This window comes from Antechinus flavipes, chromosome 2, assembly GCF_016432865.1.
Source record: "Antechinus flavipes isolate AdamAnt ecotype Samford, QLD, Australia chromosome 2, AdamAnt_v2, whole genome shotgun sequence".
NCBI classification, from domain to species: Eukaryota; Metazoa; Chordata; class Mammalia; order Dasyuromorphia; family Dasyuridae; genus Antechinus; species Antechinus flavipes.
The window spans coordinates 169026851-169043178 of record NC_067399.1 but is presented as its reverse complement, the minus strand read 5'-3'; positions in this window follow the sequence as shown (position 1 = coordinate 169043178).

The window sequence follows — 16328 nt, the reverse complement described above, 5'->3', positions numbered from 1 at the left end:
TAATCAAGCCTTAGCTAAATATATGTAAATCATTTTGTAAATTTTAAAGTGCTATATTTCACATTTTAACTATTATTATTGTTAAATTATTTATTATTATTATTACCCCTCACTTCTTTCCCAATGCACATTTTTTGCAATCATTTTCTTCCCTTTTAAGATATTTCTGGGAGAATTGCCTTAACCCAAATGTTGAGAGATAAAATGTTGAGAGAAGGATTGAGATAATGACTTGTTTCCCTATCCTGACATTTTTGGTCTTTGCCCATCACAGAGGTGGTCATGTCATTTCTCTCTCATGTTATCAGTTTTGAAATGGAAAATCAGTAATTATTTTAAGGAACCCCCAACTAGTATTCTGCTGTCTTTTGTGTCACAAATAAAGAACTCTGACATGATAATCTAAAGCATATTTTTTAGTGTAATAGTGTCTCTGAATATTAAATCAGAATGAATCTAGGATTTCATGAACCCTATGAAAGAGTCAGTTCTTTCTCCTCTTCTTCCTCCCATCCTTGTAGTGAATACTGGATTTGTAATCATAAGGCTCCTGAGTTTAGGTTCTTTTCTTGACACAACTGATATGAGCATAAGTAACTCAGCTGTCTCTTTGTATCTCAGTTTTATTCATTGTTGCAGTATTTTATTAACACTTGCAGTATTTCTATCACAGGATTATTCTGAGGTTCAAGTGAAATAACATATGCAATGAAATAAGAACATGTAAGTCCTAAAAAAAAACTTCTGATCTGTATTTGTTGAGACAGTTCCCTAGACCACTGAAGTCACAGGTGGGGAACAAACTGACAGGAATATTTCATGGATTGTCTTTTCTTGTCAAGTTTTCCCAATAGAACTGCATAATATAATTTTTTCAATTTGGTAGTCTGATCATAAAAGTTGCAAAAATGGCACTTTCTCATTCTGCATTTGTATTGTGTTGTGTTTTTGAGTCATAATTGTTGACTGACAAAAACAAGTTTTCAGGCTTTGTAATATCTGGCAAGGTAGCATAGCAACGAGAGTATAAATCTTGACATCTTCTTCCATACCCATCATCAACAGAAAGTTCAGATATTCTGAGATTGTGAAATTCCTTTTAACTTGTCATGGTGAACTCAGTAGAAAAGCATTTTCTGATCTAATCTGATTCTCAGATCTGAGGCTATATCCAGAACACTGACATATGAAGAAATAATATTGAGTTAAACAACTATTTATTGAATATCTAATAGGTCTTCAGAAGTGTATGAAACACGAAAGAAATATATTACATGTTCTTTGAATCATAGAATCAAGAGCTAGAAGGTCCCTTAGTAATCATTAAAGTCAACCCATTCAGTTTACAAACAAGGGAACTGAGAGATATAGAAAAGTAACCTCCTCATATCATATAGCAAATGGCAGAGTCTGGACACCTCTAAATCCAAATTCACTGTTCATTCTTTGTCCTTAAAATAATAATCTTGTTGGAAAGTGAAGCCCTATTTTGATATTTAAGATAATCCTGACTGATAAGTAAAGAGGCCAAGGAATCAGTTACTAAATAACTTCACCACTGTGAATATGCATAGAATTCAAAATAATTTTCTCCTTGACAATCAAGCTTGGCATTCTCTCTATGAACCAGGCTTAGCCAAGGCATTGGGCACTACTGCTACTCTTGCTTTCACAAAAAATGTAAACCATATTCTTTAGCTGCACAGGCCAAAGTCTGTTTTTTCCTTAGGAGCCTATAGAAAAGTTAGGGTTCAGTTGAAGTCTTCATCCAGAACTTTAATATTTCCTTCAAATTTCTTTACTTAAACCACCAATTTGATTTTTGTTCCTTTCTGTTTGGAGTGTAGGGCAACAAAAAAAAAAAAAAAATACTAGCAGAAAATCTCACTGGTGGAGAGGAACTAGGATTCCTAATCATGGAACTTCCCCAGATATAGTGCTTGGTGTGCTGTTTGATGCCAAGTTCATACTAGACACTGTTGACTGCTTGGGAAGCAGTGAAACTCAAGAAAGTCAAATGCAGTAAGAAATATGTAAGGCAGTCATATTTTTTCTTCCTTCTCCCTAGTAGAGCTATCTAAAAAGAAAACAAAAATAGCATTTGCTTAAATCTCCTTTCTAATAAAACTTCATGTTAAGGGAAAGAAAGTATGAGAAAAAGGAATGAGTGCAAGAGCCCAGAATAGCCCAGTATAGTGGAAAGAGCAGTACCCTTAAGTTTTAAGGAACCAAGTCCAAACCTCAGCTTTGACATTTCCCAGCTGTGTGACTGTGGGCAAGCCCTTTCACTTAATTTCCTCAGTTGAAATGGGAAGAGACTCTCCTCTCCTCTCCTCTCCTCTCCTCTCCTCTCCTCTCCTCTCCTCTCCTCTCCTCTCCTCTCCTCTCCTCTCCTCTCCTCTCCTCTCCTCTCCTCTCCTCTCCTCTCCTCTCCTCTCCTCTCCTCTCCTCTCCTCTCCTCTCCTCTCCTCTCCTCTCCTCTCCTCTCCTCTCCTCTCCTCTCCTCTCCTCTCCTCTCCTCTCCTCTCCTCTCCTCTCCTCCTCCTCTCCTCTCCTCTCCTCTCCTCTCCTCTCCTCTCCTCTCCTCTCCTCTCCTCTCCTCTCCTCTCCTCTCCTCTCCTCTCCTCTCCTCTCCTCTCCTCTCCTCTCCTCTCCTCTCCTCTCTCCTCTCCTCTCCTCTCCTCTCCTCTCCTCTCCTCTCCTCTCCTCTCCTCTCCTCTCCTCTCCTCCTCCTCTCCTCTCCTCTCCTCTCCTCTCCTCTCCTCTCCTCTCCTCTCCTCTCCTCTTCCTCTCCTCTCCTCTCCTCTCCTCTCCTCTCCTCTCCTCTCCTCTCCTCTCCTCTCCTCTCCTCTCCTCTCCTCTCCTCTCCTCTCCTCTCCTCTCCTCTCCTCTCCTCTCCTCTCCTCTCCTCTCCTCTCCTCTCCTCTCCTCTCCTCTCCTCTCCTCTCCTCTCCTCTCCTCTCCTCTCCTCTCCTCTCCTCTCCTCTCCTCTCCTCTCCTCTCCTCTCCTCTCCTCTCCTCTCCTCCTCCTCCTCCTCTCCTCTCCTCTCCTCTCCTCTCCTCTCCTCTCCTCTCCTCTCCTCTCCTCTCCTCTCTCTCCTCTCCTTCCTCTCCTCTCCTCTCCTCTCCTCTCCTCTCCTCTCCTCTCCTCTCCCTCCTCTCCTCTCCTCTCCTCTCCTCCTCCTCTCCTCTCCTCTCCTCTCCTCTCCTCTCCTCTCCTCTCCTCTCTCTCCTCTCCTCTCCTCTCCTCTCCTCTCCTCTCCTCTCCTCTCCTCTCCTCTCCTCTCCTCTCCTCTCCTCTCCTCTCCTCTCCTCTCCTCTCCTCCTCCTCCTCTCCTCTCCTCTCTCTCCTCTCCTCTCCTCTCCTCTCCTCTCCTCTCTCTCCTCTCCTCTCCTCTCCTCTCCTCTCCTCTCCTCTCCTCTCCTCTCCTCTCCTCTCCTCTCCTCTCCTCTCCTCTCCTCTCTCCTCTCCTCTCCTCTCCTCTCCTCTCCTCTCCTCTCCTCTCCTCTCCTCTCCTCTCCTCTCCTCTCTCTCTCCTCTCCTCTCCTCTCCTCTCCTCTCCTCTCCTCTCCTCTCCCAGAAGGAAAGCACCAAATACATGAGAATTCTTTTAAAATTTATTTTCCCCTTATTTTGTTTGTATTTGTGTGAAGAAACAAGATCAGCAAAAGCCTTCCCAAAAACTCCATTTAATTTTTTGATTTATGCTTCTAGTAAGTTGTGGCAAAGCTGAACAAAAGCAGGGAGACAGCACAATGACTAATTAATAGTTTCACTTGTAGTCCTCCTTGTCCTGTCTGTTTCTTTCTTCTTCTCACAGGGAACTCTTTTGAAAAGGGTCTCCTACCCCTCTCTTCCTTGTCTGATGTGACGTCAGTTCATTTGAATGGGAAGATTTTTCTGAGCTGGGGATAAACTCAGTACAGGAAATTGCTATTGAAAGGGTGCCTTTATACTTGCTGTCATCATCACCTCAGAATGAGGGACAACTGAGAGGGATTGGGATGAGTGTAGGGGCTGGTGCCAAGATGAATGACCCAGGAATCAGAGGTAACGGCAGGAAGGGACAAATCATCAGAATGGAGGTCATCAGGGATGGCCCAAGTGGTGAACCTTATTTCCCTATCCCACATTAGTAAGATCTTAGATCACAGTCTTAAAACTTCAGTGAGTTAGGGACTGTTTCAGTGGCCACTTGTGTTAGAGGTCACTGCCTACCTACCCACATAGAAAAAAACAAAGCCTAAAACATTTCCTGAAGTTTTACTGCACCTAAGAGACCAAATCCATGTGGTGGCCAAATGCAAATGATCCACTCCCCAGAATGCTCTTGGTTCCAGGGAATGAGTTAGAGCTACAATTTTCCTTTTGATTTTTAGTCTATTTGAATTTGGAGCCCATTCCTTGAGGTGTTTATTCAGACACTACTTTTTTTGACCTTTGTGCATGGGGGGAAAGTATTTTTTTTACTTTGTCAATTAGCTGTATCTGACTCTCTGTGACCCTCTTTAGGATTTTCTTGGGAAAGATACTGGAGTGGTTGCCATTTTGCTCTCCAGCTCATTTTACAGATGAGGAAACTGAGGCAAAACAGGGTCAAATCGCTTGCCCAAAGTCACACAGCTGAGGTCTGATTTGAACTCAGGTTTTGCTGACTCCAGTGCTGTCACTTTGTCCACTGTACTCTACCTCCCATTCACTCCAAAATATAAGCTAACAATAATATATTTTTTCTTTTTTATTGAAGCTTTTTATTTTCAAAACATATGCAAGGATAATTTTTCAACATTGACCCTTGCATAGCCTTGTGTTTCAGATTTTCCCGTCCTTCCCTCCACTCCCTCCCCTAGATGGCAAGTAATCCAATATATGTTAAACCTGGCAAAATATATATAAATCCAATATAGGCATATACATTTATACAATTATCTTGCTGCACAAGAAAAATCTGATCAAAAAGGAAGAAAAATGAGAAAGGAAATAAAATTCAAGCAAATAACAACAAAAACAGTGAAAATACTATGTTGTGCTCTACACTCAGTTCCAACAGTCCTCTCTCTGGATGTAGATGGCTCTCTTCATCACAAGATCATCAGATCTGGCCTGAATCATCTCATTGTTGAAAAGAGCCATATCCATCAGAATTGATCATAGTATGATCTTGTTGTTGCTGTGTACAATGATCTCCTGGTTCTGTACATTTCACTTAGCATCAGTTCATATAAGTCTCTCTAGGCCTCTCTGAAATCCCAACAATAATATATTACAAAGAAGGAATTTCATGGAAGTAGTAGAAAGTCTGTTATCAGAGAAAGATATGATTGAAAAGAGAAAATCATGTGTTGAAAGTCAAAATTCACTAGTATTGTAATATCAGGAGAACTTGAAGAAGGCCTTTAACATGGTAGATACTTAATGGTGAACAGGAATAGCCAGCTATCTGTAGGCATTGAATTTTCTTTTAAGATGGTATTCCCAGCTGCCATACTGCTTTGCTAGTTTGAAACTAGGAAAAATAGCAGTGCAGTAACTGGAGTGCTGTTCTTGGTATTGGGGCCATCTTATTTCACTTCATGTTTTTGACATCTACCAGTAGTATGAGGCTACAGAGATCACTACCTTTTCTAACATAAGGTTACTCATTTGTAAAAGGAGGGAACTGGACTCAATTGTCTCTTCCAGAGATTTAGAGCTGTGATTTTGTGATCCCAGCTCTAAATCTGTGATTTTGAATACCTGTGGTTTTCTATGATTCTTGCCAATATTCTCCTTAGACTTTGATCATTAAGAGATTTCACTATGATAATTTCTCATTTCTAAGCTCCAAGTTGAAGCAGCTAGAAATCACATATTCCTACAGGTGTCAGAGATACTTTCTAAGCAACTCCAAACTTATATAAAGTCCCTAAAGGAGCTCCAGAGGATGGATGGCCACTTGTCAGGAATGTGTTCACGGGGATTATTGATTTTTTTTATGGGTTGAACCAGATGTTTCTGAAGTCTCTTCCAATTCTGACATGAGTGTTCCTCACTGTGAGGTTTAGGTTCATTCCTGAAAAGTTGACTTTAAAGCAAATATCTTAATATTGACTCCCATTTCCTCACTGACTTTCAATATAAATATCACATATCTTCTTGGGGAGGAGGGAGGGAGAATTATTCCAACCCATGATAAAATTACATTTAAGAAATTGCCAGATCATTAAGATCACATTCTTAAGAAGGAACATTATCATTTCCTGAGGATTTAGCAAAAATATGTTTCAAAGTAAATAAAAATATAGATGTAAAAGTCATTTAATGCTTCATTATGATATGAAGGTAACCCTTCACTGGTCAATCAATAAAGATTGATTAATTCCTATTATATGCTAAGCTCTGTGCTACAAAGACAAAAATGAAACAGTTCTTGCTCTAAAGGAATATATACATATATATATATATGCTGGATTAAACAAAATTAGACTTCTATCAAATTTTCTCCCCATGAGTATAGAGAAGAATGTTACATCATTATTTTTGATGCTCAGAAACTGCTTATGAAAGGAAGCCTCTAATTTTCATAAACTGAAAAAGTAAACAAACAGTAAGATTATAATACAACTGGATAGTGCCTGAACAGTGTAGGCACTTAATTAATATTTGATGGACACATGCCTAAATATAAACCATTCTTACTATTCATCAAAATAAATTGTAAGGCATTCAATTTGTTTTCTTATTTCAGTAAAAATAAAATTTTAATTTTACATGTTCATGTGTAACTAGATATACCTAATAATTATCCCCCAACCTTTTCAGTGACAGTGGAATAAGATGAGATGCCTTGTAATTTTCACATGTGGTATAGGTTGTAAGTATCAATCACTTCACAAGCATGCAAATGTTTAAAACATTGTTTTAGAAAAAAAGTTAGATGTGTTTTTATAATTCAATCTTTGTCCTTTTTTTCCTTATGATCCTTGATTGGAGAAAAATTTGTTCCATTAGAAAATGTTTCTTCATAAATACATAAAGGGGAATTTTGATATAGTAGAAAGTGAGATGCTATTCATTCTTGTCCAACTCTTCATGATCCATAGCATGCCAGACCCTTCTTTCCTCTATCTCCCAAAGCCATTCTTTGCTTCCATGACACTATCAATCAGATTCTTTGCCTTTTTCCTTCTTTTGCTTTCAATCTTTCCCAAGATCAGATTTTTCTCTGCTCACTGAGGCCCATGTTTCTATTATGTGGCCAAAGTATTTAAGCTTCAACTCAACATTTTACCTTCCAGTGAATATTCTGAATTTATTTCTTTAAGTATTGACTGATTTGATCTCCTTGTAGTTCAAGAGACTCTCAAAAGTTTTCTCCAGCATCAAGTTATGATCTATTGGCCCTCCTCTGTAAAATGAGGACATTGGGGTAGGTACTTTTTAAAAGTCTCTTATAGCGCTAGCATTCTGATATTAACATTTAAGTGCTGCAACTGAAAGTAATCTGTTCATGGTAATCAGTCTATCTCCTTTATTGGTTTTGTTTTGAAAGTGCAAGGATTTTGCTACCATTTTACTCATTTTTATTTTAAGAGAAAATTTTGTGAATTAATAATTTTTCTCAATAGATCTATAATTAAACTCATATTTATTAGTCATATCTGCCTATTAAGATGTAAAGTTTCTTATGAGCAGACTAATTTTTTGTTGTATTCTCTACATATCACACAGAATGTCAAAGTTCAAAAAGACCATTAGTTATATTGTGTGATCTTACAGATGAGGAAACTCAAGTCCAGAGAGCAGATCTTATGTAAAGTAACTTACCTAAAGTCACATAGCTAGCCAGTGGCAGATAAGACAGGGATGTAAATATTCTGGTTCCCAGTTCAATACTTTCTACTCTAGCATCCTACCTTTCATGGAGGCAATTAGATGATACAGTGAATAGAGAATCAGGCCTGAAATCAGATCAATTTGTCTTCATGGGTTCAAATCTGGCCTCAGACATTTACTATTTCTGTGATCTTGGGCAAGGCACCTAATCCTGTTTCCTCAGTTTCCTCATCTGCAAAATGAGGTGAAGAAGGAAGTGGCAACCATGCCAGTATTTTTGCTAAGAAAATCCCAAATGGAATCTCAAAGAGTTGGATACAATAACAATCGCTCATGCAATGCTGGATATATTGTAGGTACTTAATTAGTAATTGATTTGCCAATTTATATGCAAACAACATTTCATTTGGAACCAGTGGCTTGGATTCAAATCAGAGCCCTTGACTTTCATGTCCTTAGGGAAAATGTCTCTGTTACTTACCCTTCTAGTCCATAAAATAAGAGCATTTATCTAGATCAGAAGATCTCAATCTAGGAACCACAAACTTCTAGATTTCAGGGGTTCTGTGAACTAGGATGGAAAAAAAATACACCTTTATTTTTACTAGCCTTCGACTTTTCTCTGTTATCCCATATAGTGTTTTCTTTTATGCATCTAAAAGCATTCTTTTGAGAAGGGGTCCATGGGTTTCACCAGATGGCCAAAGGGGTCCCTGACACAAAAACATTAAGAACCATTAGTCTAAATGATGTCTGTTTCCTCTCAGCTCTTTAACCTCTAATTCCATTGTAAGTCTTAATACAGAGTAAATATGATATAAATGCAAGCTATGTAGAGTGTCCCCTCTTTTTCAGTTCTCACTGTTAGCTGATTCTCAGTAAATAAAGAAATTTAGCCAATAAGTTTATCAGGCAACTTTCAACCTGCCCTATCTTTGAATTTTGCATTAGAAGTGACAGGCAAAGATCCTGAGTGCCCAGCCAAGTCACATGGATTTGCCCATATGCAGCTCCCATTTTCTTTTTATAGAAACTGTATATTTGAACAGAGAATGTAACTAGTCTTGGGAAAATACTTAAGAGAGAGGAAGTTTTTATCCCATTTAAGAAAGAACATTCTTTTTTTGTGTGTGAGAGTCTTGCTTCATTTCTTGAATTAATATGTACTTAAGCATTCCTGTAGGTTCAAGAGACCAGCAAACATTAAAAATTCTTTTTTATTAAAAAAAAAAAGAAACAAACAAAAAAAAAAACACAAAATACAAGACACAAAACTTGCTTAGCAAGAAGGGTTTTCCCAAATTCTCACAGCTCTAATCTGGATACCATTTAGTGTGACAGGCTTCTTCCCGGGTTCCCACAGCTGGTTAATGTTTTGAATTCCAGCCTCATGAACTCATATCAGGCTACATGGGCTAATGCTCAGAGCCCAACCTAGAGCTGATGTCTTTGATGACAGAGTAATGGAGAAAATGCCGGTACTTTCTCCCTGTTTGCAAATGCAATGCTATTTGAGGTGTTCTTCCACTTGTGGGGAGAATGGATAAGAAAAAAATTCATTAAAACATAGCTTGTACAAACCCATCCGAATGACCTTGACCCTCATATGTAAAGACCATGGAAGCATTAAAGATCTAGATCTGAAAATCAGTTAATTAGGAAGCATTTTTGAAACCTCTGCTGTGTATGAGGCAGCTATGTGAGGGCATAAAGACAAATGAAACAGTTCTTGCTTTCAAAGTGCTTACATTCTATCAGAAAAACATATACACTAGCAGTTGGAAGATCAGGAAAAGCTAAGTGTCCCTTGAGCAAAGTTTTGAAGCAAACAGTTTCTAAGAAATGAAAATAAGAAGGGAATACATTCCAAGCATAGGGGATGAAGGATACAAAAATATGGAGGTGCTAGATGGAGCAAGAAGGTCAGTTTGACTGGATTATAGAGAAACAAAAGGCAGAAGTGGATGATAAGGTTGAAGAAATAAGTTAAAGTCAAGTCTTAAAGGCCTTTAAAAGCCATGCAGAGATATTATATTTGATTCCAAAGGCAAGAAGGTATGCATTGAGTAGGAAGTAGCAGACACAAGGTTTGAACTTGTTTCCTCTGACTTGTTATTCACTGCAATTTCCAACCTTCTTTTTCTTAGCCCCCTCAGTTCAGAGTTAGAGTAGAGAGCTAAAGTTCATGGGATATTTGCACTATGTCCTGCACAAATATAATGAGTAAAAGACTACCAGTCTGTCCAAGAAGGGCTGAAGTAGCCCAGGTCAGGAAAATAGAGAAGGGGAAAGCTTTTATTATTAGCGTTCATGCTAATCAGCATTGAGATTGAACTGACTGGTTTGAGTCAGTTTTTTGTATTTTAACCCTATGAGAACAAGGGAAACATAGTCTCAAGAAAAGAAGGAAGAGGAGAGAGGAAAGAACAGAAGAGAAGAGAAAAAAGGGGAAGACAGAAGAGAAGTGGAAAGGCAAGGGAAGAAGAGGAAAGGAGGGAAGAAGAGAGAAATAGGAGAGAGTAGGAAACGAGATGAGAGAAAAGAGGGGAGGGAGAGGAGAAAAGAATAGAAGAGAGAAAATGAGAGGAAAAGTGAGGAGAGGAGAAGAGAAGGAGAGAAGAAGGGAAAGAGGGGAGGCAGACATAGGGAAAGAGAGAAGAAGACAGGCTTCTTTCCAAAGTTTGGCTACTCTTTCTAGAAGAGATTTAAAGAAAAAGAAAGCCACTGGTCACTTCTTCTAAGCCTCCTCAAAGTGTCCTTGATTATGGGCTTATGAAATGTACAAATCTTTATTAAATTGCAGCTCATCAGATCTTTTAAATTTATTTTTAAAAAGTCATACTGAGCATAAAGAGATTAATAATGGCAATAGCTACAATTGGATAGTGCTTTTTCTTTTATAAAATTTGTTCTTCTTCTTTTTTTTTTTTTTTCTTCTTCTCACAATTATCCTAAGGAGATTTTTTTTTTTTGTCTTGGCCTGGGTAACTTCCTGTACTCATGTAGATCCCACAAGCCATCTATGACTGTAAATAAGACCATAGGGAGTTTCCTGAGTCACACAGAGGTTAAGTGACTTTTTTTAGGGCTACACAGCTTCACAAACATTAGAATCTGGATTTGAACCCTGGGCCCAAAAGACTATTTTATCATGATATCACTAGAGTACAAGTAATACTGTTGGAAGAAGGATACAGCATGCTAAGAGTGGCTTGCATAAAGTTACACAGATAACATGATGATTCAAGAACCAAAACCAGGTTGTCTCCCTTCAAGTCTAAGCTTATCCTCACAGCATACTAGGTTGTTGCTTCAGGTACAACATGAAAGCCCTCCAACCCAAAAGAATGCTGCTCACACCCACAGCAAATCTTGCAAGTAGAATTTTCTTCCTTTGTTTTATGCCAAAAAAAAGATTTTATTTACTGTCAAAACTCCTCTGAGAGGAGCTAAATAGCTTCAGTTTATTCATCATTCATTTACATTTTAGTGTGAATGAGAGTAGAGAAGCTATATGGTGCAATGGGTAGGGTGGTAGATCTGGAGTCAGAAAGACTTATCTTCCAGAGTTAAAATCTGGTCTCAGACACTATTTGTGTGATGCTGGGTAAGTCACTTTACTTTTTTTGCCCCAGTTTCCTCATCAATAAAGAAGAAACTGACAAATCACTCCAATATCTTTGCTATGAAAACCCAAATGAGAATCATGAAGAGTTAGACATACTAAGATAACCAAACAAGTAAATGAGAGTAGCAATTATTAGGAGGTAGGAGGTAGCTGGAGCAGGAAATGATCTTGGAGAGAAGAGGGGGAGGAACATTTTAATCAATGTGAAAAATCATCTTCCACTGGAAACTCTTAAGAAGGAAGGTTCATTTGGTTCTATAGAAAAGTGGTTTCCTTTAAGATGAAGGTCATAAGGAGAAATTAAACTAACAGGAAGGTTCTAGAAGTTGACTATCCTCATGTCCTACAGACACTCAAATCTACCTAATGTTTTCAATCAAAGAAGTTAATCTACTGTTGAGCTGATACATCATGGGTCTAGAGCAGTGGTTCTCAAACTTTTGTTTTCAATATCTTTATCCTATTAAAAATTATTGAGGATCTCTCCAAAGCATTTTTGTTTATCTGGGTTATATTTATAGACATTTACCATACTGGAAATAAAAACTATTTTTGAATTTGTAGATCCTCTAAAAGGGTTTCAGAGATCCCCAGGATTCTCTAGACCATACTTTGAGAACCACTAGTCTAGAGACTGGCCCCTGAGACCAGTGAAATGATTCAATAAAAGACGAGTAGATAAGAAAGACAGACCAATTATTTTAATATTTTATTAAAACAAAAAAGTCAGCTAACTTTATGGACATTCTTGTTATGCTCTCTCTCCTCTCTCTATTTTTGTCTGTCTGTCTTCTATCTGTTTCTCTCTCTGCCTTTTGTCTCTTTCTCTCTTTGTATTTCTGTTTTTCTATCTCTGTATTTTTGTCTCTTTCTGGTTTTGTGTCTCTCTTTTCTCTATGTGTATTGCATTAAAATCCCATCTGTTATAATTATTAGCATTTTAAAAACTTAGTGGGGAAAAAAGGCAGGGGGTGGGGAACTTCACTTACTTCATCATTTTCTGTTCACACACACACACACACACACAAAGAGATATTACATCCTATTCCAGATCCATTTAGTGAGTCTGCAGCATTAAACAGTAGACAGATAATCCGAACTTGGTATCAGTTAGGCTTGGGTTCAAGTTCAGTTTAGGACCCATACTCATTTCACCATGTTCAAGTCACTGAAATGATCAGACTCCTGGATAACTGTGTAAGATTACATTCCAGAGTAGTTATCATTTGCAGAGGGGAGTTTTCCTTCAATGAAATCGCAGGTTTCGATCTTTCCCACCTCAAAAAAAAAAAAGTTTAAAAATCTTATTTCATATAGATGATTCTGAGCGATCTGCTCTGAGATTGTTCCATTCTTTGTGCCTCCACCCCCAACATGTAAGATGATAAATGATACAAAGCCAGTGCTTAATAAATACCTGTGGCTTGATTAATCAGTTTCCACCTGTGTTGGGTGATTTCTAAAAAAGGAAGTTTGAATGGCAGTAGAACATCTGCTAAAACAGTTTTCTATGCTCAAAAAATTATCAAACTGCATAACCTTAATCCAGCAGTGTTTCTATTGGGCTTATATCCCAAAAAGATCTTAAAGGAGGGAAAGGGACCCACATGCACAAAAACATTTGTGGAAGTTCTTTTTGTAGTGGCAAGAAATTGGAAACTGAGTGGATGCCCCTCAATTGGAGAATGGCTGAATAAATTATGGTATATGAATGTTATGGAATATTATTGTTCTATAAGAAATGATCAGTAGGATGATTTCAGAGAGGCTGGGGAGATTTACATGAACTAATGGTTAGTGAAATGAGCAGAACCAGGAAATCATTGTACATAGCAACATTAATATTATATGATGATTTGGGTGAATGTGACTTTTTCCAACAATGAAATGATTGATGACAGTTCCAGTGATCTTGTGATGAAGACATCCAATTACACCTAGAGAGAGGACTGTGGGAACTGAGGATGGATCACCACATAATATTCTCACTCTTTTTGTTGTTGTTCACTTGCATTTTGTTTTCTTACTCATTTACTTTCTTTTTTGATCTCTTTTTTTTGTGCAGCAAGAAAACTGTATAAATATGCTTATACATATTGAAATTAACATATATTTTAACATGTATAACATATGTTGGATTGCTTACCAACTGAGGGAGGGGGTGGGTGGAAAGAGGAGAAAATCTGAAACACAAGGCTATGCAAGGGTCAAAGTTGAAAAATTATCCATGCACATGTTTTGAAAATAAAAAGCTTTAAAAAAAAAAAAAGGAAAAAAATAGTTCTCTATTTCAGCAGATCTTTATTAATAATCTCTATCTAGTCTTAATCAATGAATGGATGTGGCCCCAGTCAAACTGAATCCTGGGAAAGACCTTAGCTTAAAAGGCCAAGGTCACCTACTGCATCCAGGACTATTTGCATTCATTCTGCTCTATAACTGGCTGCTGGACCCAAATGGCTCTGGAGGGGAAAGTAAGGCTGGTAACCTTGCGCAGCCCTCCCTCACTTGAATCCAATTCACTTGAATGTCATAGCATCAGCTCCCTGATTGTCCTCTCGGAGAACAAAGGATAAACAACAACAACAACGTTAATCATCCAACCTGCATAGCACTCAGTGTTCTAGGTTTGGGAGCAGGATCACTTCCTTGCCAGAGCTGAAAGGGCTTTGTGGTTCTAAATAACACAGATTCCTCTGGCTCCAGGAAATAAGTGAGAAATTACAGACTATTACCAAGGAGAAATCTCCTGGTGGAGGATGCTAAAGAATGAGGTATCTGCTCCATACTGCTGTGGCAGCTGTTAAACCAAAGAAGGGGATTTCCAGAGATGTGAATAAATGGTTACCTGGTGTGCTCACCTGGACAGGTTTGGCAGGAGTCTCTTGGCCACTGTCAGCTCTGGGGAGAGAGCAAAGGGAGGAAGACAATTGCTTCAGGTAATCAAGGCCTTTATAAATCCTTTGGGGCTGTATAATATAACATAATTATTCTGAATTCCCTCAGAAAATGAACAATGTAATCTTCAGAAGAGAATTGTGATAGGCTTTGAAGAGCTCAACCGGATGAATTTATTCCTTTTTCCTAACTGTTTGTACTTGACAGATGAGTGGAAATGGTCCCCACTAAATTTGCTAGAAAGTGAGTGTGATCAGTTGGGTAGTTTAAAATTCAATCTGCCCCTTCTAGCCTTTCCAGAATGCTTTAATTTGTCATTTTCTTTGGACTGGCCCTAAGCCTAGAGTCAGCAAGATGTCGTGGGAAGAGTGCTGAATTCTGTGTCCAGAACTTGTGCCTTCAGATTCTGATCCTGTGACTCACTCTACTTGTATGACTGAGGGCAAGTCACTTAATATTTCTGGGTCTCAGTTTCCTTACTGAGAATATTAGGGAATTCCTCATTAGAGTATGAGGGAATTAGATTAGCTAATGTACAAGAGCAGGAGAAAAACCTTAGCAACCATCCAATTCAATTTTACTTCCCTCATTTTAAACACGAAGGAACTGAGGACCAGAGAGTTTAAATGACTAACCCACATCCCAAGATATATAAATGACATAGATAAATGACACAGATGTGGTTTGAACCTGAGTCCAGTACTCTTTTCTTTTTTATTATGTTGCTTCTTCAACTTATTAGACCTATGAATATGGTTAATATTTCCTAAAGTGTCATTTAGGAATTATTTGGGGCTGAGAAATTAAGTTTTCCAAAGCAGCCAAGTATACATTATCAAATTATTTTTAACATTCTAAGACATTTTCAGGGCAAGAGATTGCATGGTGCTCAGAACATGGGATGCTGGCAGGAATAGCTCTGTGCTTTCATAGGTGAAAGGGGCCCTTCCTCTTTCCTTCCTCCATCCCTTTACCCCACCCCCATTGCCCTCTCCACTTAATTTGGAGCTCCCTTAAATTGCCATTCATCTTCCCAGACATTTATACAAGAGTAAAACAAGTTAGCAGAGGCCGATTTGCTGCTGCTGAGTTCCAACCAGGAAGCATTCAGACCTCTAGAAAACATGGGAGAGCAAATGTTTACTGACCGTGTAATTAATCTGATGATTTGCTCTGTCTATTGGCCCTTAGCACCATATTTCCTGTTCAAGCAGTGGAAAGCAAAAATGTTAGTTGCTGTTTGACCAGAGGAACAAGTGTCTTCCAAAAGAGAAAAAAATGATCTATTAGCAGCCTTGCTGAGTCTTCCCATGGGAATATGCTTTTAACTTTTTTTTTACAGCTAATTTCTTTCATACAGCAGGTTCCCAGACACATCAAATGCCTTGCATGTTATACCGAAGTAAAGATTTATAGTCTACGCTCATGTAATTCAATGTCAAACAACTCTGATAACACAAGGGTCTGAAGTCAACCATTTTCTCATGGGTACTCATAAAAAAGTCGTTTTGGCAAAATTAAGTTGGAATATCTGGTGTATCTCTGAATTATGATAGATGCTGGGGATGGCTTTCTTTTTGCTTTTTTCTTCCAAGATAGACTTATAAACTTTTCGTGAAAAAGGTGATTGCTTTTGTTAGCTACTCTAACAATCAATTACAACTGTGGAACCCTACTGTCATTATTGATAGATTGTATGACCTTAGTTGGATTTTACTGATTTTTGATGTGGCTGTTGAAGTAAAAATAAACAAATTAATAAGTAAATAAAACCATTGCTTGCTCGCGTGTGTGAGTGTGTGAGTGTGTGAGAGTGTGTGTGTGTGTGTGTGTGTGTGTGTGTGTGTGTGTATTGCTATTTCCCAATTTACCAATTTTTGTCTCATTCTGATATCTGCCTTAGATGTCTCTGATGCCCATGGAACAAATGGAACTGCAACTTTTCAAAGCAAATTCAGTGGAGCAGCAAATTGTGAACTGGGAGGG